The sequence below is a fragment of the Melitaea cinxia genome, chromosome 7 (assembly GCF_905220565.1).
Source record: "Melitaea cinxia chromosome 7, ilMelCinx1.1, whole genome shotgun sequence".
In the NCBI taxonomy this organism is placed as follows: Eukaryota; Metazoa; Arthropoda; class Insecta; order Lepidoptera; family Nymphalidae; genus Melitaea; species Melitaea cinxia.
In genome coordinates, this window is record NC_059400.1 from 405,836 (window position 1) to 421,714 (window position 15,879).

The 15,879-nt window shown below is 32.4% G+C and overlaps 1 long non-coding RNA gene across 1 annotated transcript; it reads left to right on the forward strand.

Annotated features, from left to right (window-relative positions):
• The first annotated feature begins 862 nt into the window (after positions 1–862).
• On the forward strand, positions 863–15,504 carry LOC123655182. Its single transcript, XR_006743322.1, has 3 exons — positions 863–873; positions 2,057–2,063; positions 15,407–15,504. It is a non-coding gene; the product is annotated as an uncharacterized LOC123655182 (long non-coding RNA).
• Positions 15,505–15,879: the final 375 nt, after the last annotated feature.

Sequence of the window (15,879 nt, forward strand, 5' to 3'; positions counted from 1 at the left end):
AACAAAAAAAAAAAAACATTCATTGTATATCTTTAATAGTGTTTGCCAATTACGCAGGGGTCTAGTCGCTGGGGAATGAGAGGTCTCTCGAAGGGGAACGCTCGACCATCTATAAAATAATTTGATTAGTGAAGAAATAAAATAAATTAGAATTACAATTTCCAAAACATTTAATAACAATCAATATATATTTATTACAAATATATATATATATTACTAGCAGTGCTCGTGACTTCATCCATGTGGAATTCAACAAAAAAAAATATTTAAAGAATTAAAATACTAGTAACCTAAGTTAGTCCTTATCACATCAGCTATCTGCCAGTGAAAGTCCCGTCAAAATCGGTCTAGCCGTTTTAGAGATTACCCGGAACAGACAAACAGATAAAAATTGTAAAAAATGTTATTTTGGTATATGTACTGTGTATACACCCATAATATATGCATTTATTAAAAAGCGATTCATTAAATATTACAAACAGATACTCCAATTTTATTTATTTAGATTGATTTATATTATTTATTATTTTTTTGTTACCCACACTATTCTAAATATTTTTAATATCATATCGAAAACCGACTGTTCCAGCGGGGATCGAACGTATCTTCGACTGATCGTATCGGTGCTCTAGCCAATAAGCTCTAGCTAATTAGCTAGCCAACGAAGTACCCGTTACATCAAAATGTTTGATAAGATTATTTATATATTCTATATATATTATAAAAATATGACTTAATAAACTCGGTGGATTAAGCTCCAACCCATCTCATGGAGAAAGAGGCCTATGCCCAGCAGTGTAATGCCTATGTGCGATATTACAGACGAAATCGTGAGAAATACTTTTTTAATTACCTGCGGTTTTTGACTTTTAAGTTTAATGTCTTAGGTTATACTGCATGACACTTGTGACCTATATAAACACAAGCAGTCTAATTCAACCGGTACATTCACAAATTTTTATTTTCCTAATTTCTATAGCAAAATCTTAAGTAGGCTCTTGGGTATGAAATTTCGTATTTCTCGTGCTGAATAGACATAAATAGTGCCTGAGGTCTAATCCACCGAGCATTTGGCGCAGAATACAAATGACCTGTCGGACTTGACCAATCGAGGTAACCCGTGTTTCGTGTGGGTTACGCATATTAATTTTGACATTATTGTATATGATTTTGCAGAAGGGCGTAGTTAGGGGGCAGTGGGGGATGTCCACTGCCACCCCGGAAAAGCACTTATATTACACGCCCATGACATTGGACCCTTGGTTTTCCGCAATAAAAGCGTCAACATTTTCTACTCACTTCCGCTATAAGGCTGCGGTTCTCTAGAAAAAATAGGTATGATGTTTATTTTGTGTTAATCCCTTTGGAGAAATGTCTCTCTACATTAGGTAGCTTATTTATAAAAGTAAGTTAAGACATGAGAATCGTAAAGACTTTATTTATTCAGGCTTCGTAAATAGTGATTTAACAATTATGTCCAAGTATTTATTTTTAATTAGAAAAGAAACTAGAAATATCTTTTCTTAACTAAGAGAACTCGTGACGAAACGTTTTGCCTAAAAATCGGTCAAGTTTCTTGTTACTAATATATCTACAACAGTAAAACAGAAATATCCTCATTTCCATTACTACCTTTCCGTAAAAAAAAGGAATAAAGATTTTTTTATTTATTCAAATGTACTCATCCCAGAATCCTTAGGTATAACATTATAAAGTCGTTAAACTAAGTATTGATTTAATTATATTATGGTCGATAGTATGTAGTAGATAATTCATACAAGAGTTATAATAATTAATATTTATCCCTTGGATAAGTATCTTAACTTAAAGAAGATCAAACCGCGACGTCTGATACATAACAAACAGGTGTGACAGAATTACAACACGTTCGCGTCAAATATTGCCGTATAATATTAACAACAAACCCGACAGTTATTTGGAAAGAACGTCAAACTACACTACGTATATATGACAGACTACATGAAATGGATAAAGAGATTATAATATTTGGAATTGTCTGCTAGGAGCGGAATTAAATATTTAATTTATGTAAAAGAAATTTGGTTACTATATACATACCTAACCACAAAGAGGATTAGGATTCGAGGGTTTCTCTCGATTTCTCTGGGATTCCATCATCAGATCCTGGTTTTCTTATCATGGTACTACACTTGGGATATCTCCTTTCCAACAAAAAAGAATTATCAAAATCGGTTCATAAACAACGAAGTAATACCGGAACATACATAAATATATATATGGTCGAATTGAGTAACATCCTCCGTTTTTGAAGTCGGTTAAAAGCTATACTATAATTATATAGTGTAATTGCATTCGAAAAAATTTACTTAAGTGTATTTAAAGGACCATAATTTGTCATAAATATAACACAATAATATATATAACAAATATAATAATAATAATAATATATATACAATAATATATATAACAATAAATAATAAACACGCGTCCCAGACTCGGTTTTATAATATTGACCAACATTGACCGATCAATCTTCGTGTGTTCACCATACTACGTGAGACGTGACTCTGGCGAAATAGCCTTATTTCTAACCAAATCGCAATGTCCTATCGTCCTACGGCTTTTCAGAAGTTTCACTTCTGCCGTATGTAAATTGCCGCACACACCTTTTATAGCTCATGTATCAAGTAAAGCGATTAGATAGGCCTCTTCACAGTAGGGTTAAAGAAATATTCATATCAACATATTATAAACTCCCGAAAAGACATAAAATATAAAACAATATAAGAAGAAGGAAAACATTAATAGTACATTTTCACCGAAATAAATTTTAAAAATTTAAATATAAATTCACATTATATGCGACTGCAGTGGGTACGTTAATATTCCGGCGATGCGGGTGCGGTCCGCATACTGCGACCTCCAGGAGACGTGGAGCGACTCGCTGATATGCATTATATTGGGCAAGACGCTGGAAACGGATAAGGCCAGCAACATTTATAGTGAGAACGTACAAAATTACTCTTTGTGGCGAAATTTATATTTCTATGCATGTAGCATCGCAAGGAAACTCATATATTTCGAAATAAATCTAATCTCCTTTATAGACCTTTGCTAGGAAGTCAAGTATTACATTTTATCAGAGTGCACTGCATGTATTAAAAGCATTTATTATTTATTTCATAAGAGTTGATAGAGCTAGAATTGATTGATACATATACAAAATGTTAGTCCCAATAAACATATCAACGCCCAGCCAAAACCACTAACGACAGAAGTTTGAAATTTTGAGCAGATATTGATTTTATACTGTAAATGGCATTAAAGATGGAATTTATCGAACTACATGCCTTGAAAGGTTAAAATAGGGAATTAAAATATGTACTAGGGTCTGTCATGTTGAATATAACATAAATGAAATGATGGATTTAGTATTTTACCACAAGATACTTTTACAGGAGCGTTTGTACGAAAAATTGTTAATTAGATGAGAAATAGTAATGTTGTTTGAAATGTAGAACTTAATTAATGCCCAATTCATTCATTTAAAGTATAAAGTATTTAATGAACTTTCGGAATTCAGTTTTAATAATAATAACGAAGGTAGCAAAAGTTTATATCAAAAAGTTTATAATATCAGATCTATATTGTAAGGTGTGTAAAATCGGTGCGGAAGAAAATTCGATTTATTTTCGAAGCTATCGGACTCCCCCGAGGCGCGACGTCCCCCGTTCACTTAGATCCGATACCGATTCGTTGTGACACGAGAGACGACAAAACAATGAATCCTTTTGAAACAAGAAAGATAAATAATTCTCAGACAAGAAGAGATATTCACGATGAGCATTCACTGTCGTTTCAAATATTCGTAATCGATCATAAAAACGAAGATGAGGACTACCTTTACGAAATGTTTTTGCCAAATTTATTAGCAGCCTGTAACATTCCACTGCTAGGCATAGACCTCTTTCCCCGTTTAGAAATATCGGAGCTTAATCAACCACGCTGCTCCGCTGCGGGTGTGCGAATATATACATAAAATTAATTTGTATTTTCGGAAAAAGGTCTAAATGAAAACTAAAGCTGCACATAATAAACGTAGGTACAACTGTTCTGGCGTAATAGCGTAAGATCCTTAACGCTGACTGTTTTAGTTTCAATAAGTCCTAGAGAATTTATTTGGCAACCCATAGTGGAACAGAGTAGTGGACATATCCCAGCAGTGGATCATGTACAGGCTTATTATTAATGAAAAAGTTTTTGCATGCAATGCACACACAACGGAAGTCAAACTTCTAAAAAGTACCCTATGGAACTTTTTTTTCATCGAGATAATGAAACACTGTACAATGTATTCTATCTCATTCTCTCCTATACACTAATGTGTTTGTTTCTTTTTCGCATTTTCATTTCGTCTAGTTTCAAGGAGAGAACGACAGTGGTCGAAATTCGCCCATAATTAATAAGTTTGAACATATATATATATATATATATATATATATATATATATATATATATATATATATATATATATATATATATATATTAGTTATTAACCGACCAAAAAAAGGAGAAGGTTACTCAATTCGACCGTATATATATTTAAGATGTTCAGGGATAACTCCGTCGTTTATGAACCGATTTTGATAATTCTTGTTTCGTTGGAAAGGGGATATCCCTAGTTTGGTACTATTAGCTTAGCTTGTGTTATGAGAATTATTAAGTTAGGGCAGAAAACTTTGCTTTGTGTGAGGCTTTGTGGGAGTGCAAGTCGTAAGAGCAAAAATAAAGACTAAGAAGAAAGATCAGAAAAAACGTCGAAGTTGTTGCCAGTTTTTTACAGTTTTAAGTGCCGAGTTAGTAGCTGAAACAAAAGACAAACAAACATATATAAACATTGGTTAGTAGGGTTAATTAAGACAAACAGTGCTATAATCTAATGTTATTTTGATTAATATATGTACATAAAATGTCAATAAACTAAGAGTGAACTAACGATAAAAGAGACCTCAGGTTAGTCGGGCGAGGTATCTGAGGGGGAAGAACGTCATAGAGGGAAAACTGGAGTTTTGGACAGTTAAAAATTATGTGATTAAGAGTGCCTTTCTCAAAACTACATTCGCAAAGTGAAGAGTCCTTTACTCTAATTTTGTGAAGGTAGACAGGGGAGCAAGAATGACCTAACTTATGCGGCAGATAATTGAGGTTACCCACTTACTAGCCTTTCTATACTTGAGAAACGCGGTTTTTCCTTCGTTTGTCTGCAAACACAATTCTTATGTTTGACATTCAGTAATGACAAACAATAATAATCTATAATTTATAATATATTCCAAGTTTGATTGACGCGTGTGTGTCAAAGATATTTTATTTTTATTTATTAAGCTTTATTGCACACACAAAAAAGAACGTACATTTTAAAACAATTTGATACAAAGCCAAATAATGTATTCAAAGGCGGCCTTATCGCTTATAGCAATCTCTTCCAGGCAATCTTTAATAGAAGTAGTATAAGAAAAATATGTCGGTAAAAGATATCGTAGCGTGTGCAATGTTTTACATATGTACCTTTCTTTCATAAACGTCAAAATAGTGTTTAAAGTCGAGACTCTGGGTTCATTTTATAATGTTGAATAGGATCTGCTGATGGTATATGGCATCTATAGCAACTAGACTTTAATCAGGACTACTGATAAGGCACATGACTAATGATGTCGAATTTCTGCTAAGGAAGTACTTTGAACTGGTCTCGCACATTCTCGCGTCAAGCCATTCTGTACATATAGAATGCGGGCCAGCTACGAGTTTCGGTCAAGCACGGAATTAGTCTGAAACCTAGCATCTATATCTGAGATAGAAATTTACTTACATTATTCAAGTATTTCAGAGAGAGTCCATATAATTCCATTCCTTTAAAAAAAAAAATATTATATTGATTTGAGACGTAATAAGGGTAGTGTTCTACCGGATATAAAGATATGCGGTGACAAAAGTTATAAAACAACATTGAATCCGGAAAAAAGTCCGCAACTTTTTAAACTCCCTATTTCCAGTTTTCTTGAAAATTACTTTTTTACTACGCGTTTTATTTGAGAAAAAGTTACCGAGTATCGGATGACATAATTTGAATGTACAACTATGTACCTTTGTTATGTTGAATAAAAACTAAATTGTTAGTTTTTAGTAGATATATTTTTTGAAAATGCCATATGATCATAGTGGCCGTTACTATTTTATACAATAGAAGTACACTCGACAATTTTTTGTATTATTTTTCCTGTCAGGTTTTGGCCTCATAAAAGTTCGAAGTTCTACCCAATCGAGATTGGTATGAAAATTATTATTTTTTATAAATCAATTTAATTTAGACAACAGAAAAATAACATTATCCATGATCGTCGTAGAAAATTGATACAAATCTTCTCGTGTATAACGTCGCCTGTGCGTTTCGCTGTGACGTACTGCCTACAAATATAGGGACCGTAAAAACCAAGTGCCTTTTTTACTAAAAGCGTGTGAATTTTTACATGGATTTACACCAAAGAAACAGTTTTTCCCCCAATCCCCATTCTTATTACTACTACTATTAGTGCCTAACCGTCGATGTATGCGCAAATAACATTTAATTTCCGAAATCGATGATGGCTGCTAGTACAAATAAAATATATAAATATATATATACTATTATATTTATTGTACGATCTTTTGATTCTGTTCTGTTGTTCGATGGAAATCCCATTAAAAACCGAACACAAAACTTTTACCTTCTCGAAACTTCACTCTTTTGTCAGTGAACATTATTATACCGAAATATTTCGTAGTTACAAAAGGTTTTAAAACAATACATTAATCTGGTAAAGCGTCTAAATGTAGGTTAAGCTGTCCGTTGCGCTAGCTATGTAATAAATAGGGCATAGTAACCGAGAAAGTATGGGTGCTCCGTGCCAGAGGCGTGTTCGCAGCGTCACGTAGCCGCATTGACGGCTCTGCGTGATAGCCGTCACTACCACCCCGGTATCGATAACCATCTAACAACCTAAAACTAAAATTATAAATACATTGCTGATTAATTATATGTCACACGTTACTTGAGTCTGTAAAAGCCAGCAATGTATTAAAAAGTGAGGAGCGTATAGGCTCGGTGTAGTGTTTCGTGGTAGACATAGGTGAAGCGAGCTATTTGTCTAGCTCGTCCGGAATGCAGTAAGTGCGGACGGTGAGCTCGCCATCACCACCTCTATTATTTACTCACATGTCCCTAAATACATATAGCACAACGGAATAATAACATTTTGTAACTAAACACATATAAGCAATGTTGTAGGTACCTACTTTATTTACGTCAATTCAAATTAAATTTTGAACATTTATCATGTCATTATAGATTCTATCGAATTATTGAAAAATAAATTTAAAAACATACGTAAACTAGTTCACTATATATGACGATCACGATTCAGCCTGAAACAACCCACTGCTCATACCACTGGCATAGGTCTCTTTCTTCATCTAGGAGAAGGATTGGAACTTAATCCACCACGCTGCTCCACTGCGAGTTGACGGTATCAGGTATTTATGATAATAATAGAAAACGACAGATTAACGCGCTCTTCGAGGCATGTTGAGGAGACGCACAAGTACAGACATTACGTTACATTTATATAACAAATATAAAAGGTAGTAATTTTAAACGTATCAATTTAAGCTGGTAAACAACAAATCACTAAACGATGTAACGTAATCTGTACAACTCACGCACACCTCCAGAGATCCCGGACAATAGAAGAATTAACAAAACAATCCAGGAAACTTCTGTTGAAGGTAATCTGCTTTCAGCGGCGGGCGGTTTATTAACTGAAAAATCAGTTTTGCATTATTGCCTTTTAGCCGTTCTTTACATGCTGACAGCTTCATTTTATTGATTCGTGATTTATTAAACAGTAAAGTGTTTTTTTTTCTGTTGTGTGTTTTTTTATTAGAATATTAAATCTTTATTGACAATATATAAAATATCTCTTAAAATAATTCTTGTCGAATCTTTGAATGACTTCAGATGACAAGACTTAAAACATGAATTCGTTTGTAGTCAAACAAATAATCAGACGTAAATCAAGTAATAAAATGAGAAAATCCTCAAAGTAGTCGAATTTGATTATATGCGTAGGAAACACTCAAAAACTACTCGTCAAAATCGCTAAAACTTTAAAAAAAGTCATATAACAAGCACCAGCTATCGAATACAAATAGAATCATCAAACTCGGTACACGCCGTAAAAAGTGATGAGGTAACACACATAGAAAATATAATCGAATAGAAAACCTCACCTTTTTTAAATAGATTAAAGTATTAGAATATCTATGGACAAAAAACGAATAAACAGAATGTCTATGGAAATAATTGTGTTTGCTCGCAAACGAAAAAAAAAACCGACTTCAATTACATCGACGAGTAATAAAACGTAGATCGACGAAAAAATAGTCACGTAACTACGCGTTACCAAAGATTACTCAAAAATTAGTTATCAGATCTCGATAAAATTTATATATAACCACATGACAAACATCAGCTTTCGATTAAATTAAAAATTATTAAAATCGGTACACCCAGTAAAAAGTTATTGCGGATTTTCAAGAGTTTCCCTCGATTTCTCTGGGATCCCATCATCAGATCCTGGTTTCCTTATCATGGTACTAAACTAGGGATATCTCCTTTCCAACAAAAAAAGAATTATCAAAATCGGTTCATCCAGTAGAAAGATATGCGGTATAATACAACGTAGGTCGACGAAAAAAGCGTCAAGTAAAAACGCATTATTAGATATAGCTCGAAAAGTAGTTGTTAGATCTCAAATTAATTTAAATGGGACCAATTGACACACACCACCTTTCGATTAAAAAAATTGTTGAAATCGGTCCACACCGTCAAAAGTTTTGATGTAACATACATTAAAAAAAATACAGTTGAATTGAGAACCTCCTCCTTTTTTGGAAGTCGGTTAAAAATAAAGGTTGATTCTAGATGGATTTGCCCCAATTCCAAAATAATACTTTCATTGATATCTTGAAGTAGCAATTGCTCTAGTTTCTTCAACGTTAACTTAGGGAACGTACCCATACTACGTGGCCCGTTCAAGAGGGGTCTTTAAAATACAACGCTTGGTCACAGGGAAGGGAGTCGGTCTTGGATTTTCGTCACGTAGTCAATAATCGCTAGAAAAATCTCACGCTTTTTCGAGCTATATTCAACTATTGCACTTTTTAAACTTACAAATGGTAACACTGACAGTATGGTAAAAAAAAATTTAAGCCATACATTTGAATTATAACGTGAAAACTCGAGTGAAAAGGAAGGGTTTTAGCAAATACTCACGGGTTGTCACCAGGGGGGGCTAAAAAATTGTAAAAACGGTTCACGTAGTATGTGTACATTCCTTTAGAAATCTGTAACAGGAAGGAATAAAGCAATATTGGCTACCAACATCTAAAGTATTTTGTACTGTAAATTTTTGTTTCAAGGTGAAATCCGGTACATTCTAAAATGTTAGTGTTCCAGTTTCATGTAGGTCACAAATAAAATGGCACGTTATACCGTGATCTGACCTTCGCTGAATTCTCGGATAGATTTCTTTCTGTTGTTCCTTCCTGCTGCATTAACTAACACTCAAAGATTTAAAGACATTGCTTTAATATTACTTAGATCAAAGAAGTAATTAAATAACGCCTCATACTGAACAGCCCTCACTAGGTTTTACTCCTGTATCGGGAGTCTAGAAACACTATAAACAAGCACAAACATCCAAACTAAAATATTTAATAATAATATAATAATAATAATATTGGCGAACAAGCCTGATATATATTAGTATAATAATTTCATTGATTGATTGATTGGCTTGGCCATTTCACAATTTTTCGCTCTGCAAGTTTAGGTAAATTTGATCGCATCGCGCGAGTCGTATGAGCGCGATCTTTGGGCTAGTTAGTATAGTGTGTCAACCAAAATATCATCTTGATAATTTTCTAATGTATAATAAAAATTAATAACTATGGTATAAAATGTTTTTTACATAATTGATTTGTTAAAAATTTCAAGTATGTTATATAACAACAGTCAATAAATTTAAAATAAAAATAAAAAAAACAATTTTATAAAACAATTTTTTTTTAACTAAATTAGTTTTTTGAGTTTACGAATGAATCTTATATTTACGATATGAATAAAATAGCATTTTATTATGCCCCAGAAAATGTGTGTGTGAATGTGAGTTGTATGGTTTTGGATGAAAGTAGACAATCAAATTTTGCCGTTTTCAATTTTTTTATAAACTCAATGAGACCGACAAACATATTAATTAACAAATAACAAGACAAACAGATTGAAATGCCTATTTGTATTGATAATGTGAGAAAAAAAATTAAATCATACATTTGTTTACAGAATTTATCATTATATTATTTACAGTCATTTTCGTAATGTTTTTATTTTTATGAAAGATGCGGTTAAAGAATATGAAAAATGCGGTTTATCACACTATAACAACAGGCACTTAGCGCGTGTGAGCGAAAGAGACGGCTGCGCAGAATCTGGCGCTCGACTGATTTACTGGGCTTGATGCGTGCTAAGATACCTATACAATCTTTTTATTATTTATTACAAAATGTATTAAAAGTAATTACATTTTTTAATTTTTTTTTTCTTTTTTTTTGTATTTCTTAATGGTATAAGTTTACTTTGATGAAGATAGTTCGTAATCAACTCAAGTGGCTCCCTATCCGCTTTCGCAGGAATACTCACATCCTTTCTTTACTATATTGTGTACTTTTCCATCCAGATACACCGCTTTATCTAAAAAATCGCTTTGATTTTCTCTGTGACACTCATGAACGTTCCCTCAGGTCATCTTCAACCTTAACACTCAAAACTCCTTCTCATACTACTTCTTTTTATTCAAACTCCTTTTCTGTTAAAGCTGTACAACTTTGGAACTCTCTTCCTCTCTCTATAAGAAAAGCTAAATCTCTTGCATGTTTTAAAAAATATCTAAAGGCGCATTTTTTGTCACTAAATACCTCATAAATATCATTATCAGCTCCATAAATATATATATAGTATGTATGTAATATACATACACATAGATATATACAAATAAATATATAGTATGTATATATTTATTTGTATATATCTATGTGTATGTATATTGTGTGTATATGTATGTGTATATGTATATTTACTTCTGTTAATATCATACTGCTTGTTAACTATATGCCAATTCTTTATCAACTGTTTGTACACTTCCCTACAGCTTCTCTTTTTCTTCGCTATGTCCTATGCCCAAAGTTTGTCTGGAAGAAATCGCTCTTAGCGATAAGACCGCCTTTGTACATCTTTCTTTCATGTATCACTTTTGTTGTAATGTTTCTTTGTGGTGTACAATAAAGAGTATTTATTATTACATTATTATTATATTTCTTTAAATTTTCTTAGTTTTCTAAGGAAAATATCGCTTTTAAAATTGTACTTATTTGGAAAATATTCGTAACTTTAATTTTTTTTATCGATTAATAGAGATACAAATGGAATAAAAATCTGTTCTAGTATTCAACAAAATTATATTCCACATATTACGATATTTTTTAAACGGTTTCAACGTATAGGTTATTGAAAAGTAAGACTTCAAAGTATACATTGCGACCGTTTACCCAGGGAGGAGGCTGATGAAAAGGTTAATAATTTTATACACATAATATAAATCAACATTCTGATCTGACTATCGACTACAACAAAGGTTGCTCTATTATATTTAAAAAATATAAATTATATTATTGCATCCAACACTGAGATTAACGACGTCAAAATATTACAATTTCCCGGATTGTTACCGATTTTTGTGAAATGGCTCTTAATGGCGTACAATTTCATAATCCGCCAACCTGTGTGAAAGTGTATCGCCGGAATTAATGCTTGTATATATATATTGTACAATATTCAATTTTTTTTTTACTGTTTTTTTTTACTACACACACATTTAATCATAAAGTTTTATCTAACATGTTTAATATAATTAAACAATTTTAAAGGCAAAACTTAATTAAACTTACAAACTAAAAACTTAAAAATCAATTATGGCAATAATGTTTGTTTGTTTGTAACTAATGTTTGCCATGAGCGTGTATCGAACCAACGACAGGCAACGCAATATCCTGTGTCGATACTAGTTCGTCAATGCGTAGACAAAACGCCATATCATCTTGTTAATGATTCGTGTATAGGTCAAATCTATCCAAACGGTTAACAATATTACTATCTTTAAATAATACTTTTTTTAAATCTTCAAGTGTAGCAAACAAGCATTCGGTCCATCTTATGGTACTCGGTTACCGTAAAAGCATGCAAAATCAGAAATATCGCAAACGCGTTACCGTACCCTTAACTTGTTACTTGGCTGTGATATTCTGTAAGTTTGAGGTACTTCCCCAGTCGAGCTGCTCCAGATTCTGAGCTGAATAAGTATATATACTATACATTTCTACCCGTATATTTTACTATAAATACACACTTATGCAACTGAGCGCTATTGACAAACATAATCATAATTGTGTTGAAGAAAAAACAGACTTGAATTACATCGTCAAGTAATACAACGTAGGTAGACGAAAAAATAGTCGAGTAAATACGCGCTATCAAAGATTACTCAAAAAACAATCATCAGATTTCGATCAAATTTGAATGGGAGCACAAAACAAGTATCAGCTTTCGATTAAAGTAAGAATTATGAAAATTTGTACACCGAGTAAAAGGTTATGCGGTAAAAATAGTCACGTAAATAGTCATTATTAGATATTACTCGAAAAGTACTTGTCAGATCACAATTATATTTAAATGGGACCACATGGCACACACCTCCGTTAGATTTTTAAAAAAAAACATCGAAATCGGTCCACCTAGCAAAATTTCTGAGGTAACATACATAATATATCCGGTAACCCGCATTGGAGCAGCGTAGTGGATTAAGCTCTGATCCTTCTCCTACATGAGGAAAGAGGCCTATACCCAACAGTCGGATATTACAGGCTGAAGCGATACATAACATATATAATTATAATAATATACACACACACAGTTGAATTGACAACGTCCTTTTTTGGAAGTCGGTGAATAAAATGTATCATCAGAAGCCCCAATACTCGTTAGTAGCTTACACACGAATCGTGCACTGAAAGATAAAAATATTTGAAGATTTTTCCATTTATACAAGGCTTAAGTTGGCTCAGAGAGTCTAAAGACCATTATTTATAATGTTTTTATTATTCTTTATCCCTCGCCGAAATGGGAAATGAAAAATAATATAATATTTATGGTAAGTATTTAGCAACAGACTAAAACTTTTTTTTAACCAAGTATTTTTACATTTATATTAATTTACCGACCGTCAAAATAAAAACGGTCTTATACGAGTATATAACAGTTTCAAAATTAAAATCGTCACATATATAATTTTAATAATTAATTAATTTTACAAAAACAAAAACAACAATAATTTTTTAAGTTGTCGATGCCGGTAGAACGAGCAACGTTATCTAAAAAATTATATATAATTTATGTAGAATATTGTGAGGTTTTTTTCTAAAAAGGTAGGCAAACATAACCTTAGCGTATTAATATATACGATTTTGTCAAATAATTTTCACTCCAAGAATATTATAGTCATACACATAAAATACCTATTATTTACAGACCAAAACTATTATAATTTGTAAAAGGACGGTTTAAATAATTCAAAAAGCGTTCTTGATGGCTACTTGAATAGAAGTTTATTTTGAACTGACTTCAAACGGAGGAGGTTACTCAATTCGACCGTGTATATTTTTTATGTATGTTCGTTTATAACTTCGTCGTTTATGAACCGATTTTGATAATTCTTTTTTGTTGGAAAGGAGATATCCTCGATGTGGTACCACGATAACGAAACCAGGATCTGATGATGGGATCCCAGATAAATCGGGGGAAACTCTTGAAAATGTGCATAACTATTTACTGGGTGTACCGATTTTAATGATTTTTAATTTAATCGAAAGCCGATGTATCCGTATATGTAGCCGATGTATCATGAGGTCACATTTAAATTTCATCGAGATTTGATTACAACTTTTGGAGTAATCTTTGATAATGCGTATTTACTTGACTATTTTCTCATCTACCTACGTTGTATTACTTGTCGATATATTTAAAGTCGGTTTTTTTCGTTTGCCTGCAAACACAATTATTTTATTTGTCTTTGCGTAGTGATGTCAAAAATCGGAAAATATAGGATTTCAACGACGATAACTTAAGCTTTCCTACGCGTTGTGCATTTTGTAGTTTGTCAGGTTCTCCAATTTTATCGCGGAAGTGCAACCGCGTCCCCGTAATTCCGCCCAGGCGTGTCGAAGGAACACCCCAGAGGTTTTAGTCCGTGCGAATAGGACATACCCTCCAGCTCCCCCGGGCTGGAGGCAACCGTTAGGGATTTCCTCTGGGTAAAAAAAGGTTCTCCAATTTTCATACGAATTTTATTTCTACTTCAGTCACGTCAAATTACAACGTAGACATACGCTGATCTTATCATAATTCGCAAATTGGTTGAACTTTCTTATGGGGCTAGTTTGATAACCGACAAATTAATATAATACACGTCGACAGTGTCGAACAATAAAACCAAAATAAATTTATTAACGACAAAGTTAAACCAAAATAAATTTAATAACGCCAAAGTTGGAGATGTAAGATAGACGAATTAAAATTGAGTTTTTAATAATTTAATATCTAATAGTGTTGGAATAAAAGATGTAGCTCAGGTTTTAATCACTATATATTTAAATAAAAGAAAAATTAACAACAAAACGCCGGTCGCTTGAGTCGCAAATTATACAGAGAGAGACAACTATATATTAGAAGGCACAGACTGAACAATAAGCGCGAAATTCAAATATAGAACATTGTGTTCAACAAATAGTATATAGAAGAGGTAGTTCTCGGATTTTGAGATTAGTGTATGGTTATAGTAATAATAGGATTAGGGGGATTAGTAAACATAGTCTCCGAGCTCTGCAACTTAAGGGTAAAGTTTATATGATTTTTGTAGTTTTTTAAAGACATATTTATATTCGATGTGATTGAATTGGATACAGAATGAAAGAAAAGGTAGATTGTGTTGCATTTTACCCTCGTTGTTATTGTAATTGTTTGTAATTTTTCTCGATGAGTTGTGATTGTAATATGAAATTAAGTTCTTTAACCATAAGCAATATTGTAGTTAGAAAATAAGTGTACATATATTGTAGTTAGCAAATAAGTGTAAATATAATAAAAATAATTATTATATAAAAATATAATAAAGCAATATGTAGAATAGTATTGATCAGTGGACTCGCGTCGACTTTTTAGAAATTTTAAAACTAGCTATTAAGGCTTCTGGATCCTTAAGTTGCGGTGAAGTACCGATGCATGTTAAAAAAAATAATAATAATAATATATGGAATAACAAAAGCACGGGCATAATAAGTCTGTGGATATACCTATAACATAATTAAAAAAAAAAAAAAAAAAACCATAAGCAATGGAACTAGCTACAAATATTACAAATTAGATTTACCTCAAGATATTACAATTATTATAATTAAACTTTTTTTAATCATACATTGCAAGACAGACGAAATACACAAACATATTTAAAATGGTTACCAACACATCCAAGAAATCCTAAGCTTGACATTTCACAAAAATGCTTTGATGAATTTTGTAGCGGGTTATTATATTTCAAAATCCTTACAATGCCCGCAAGAATTTCATCTCTGGCAGCCCTAGGAGGTAATACGTTGTGGCGCGCCTTTGAAGAATTTGCGGTGAAAGCGCTTTCG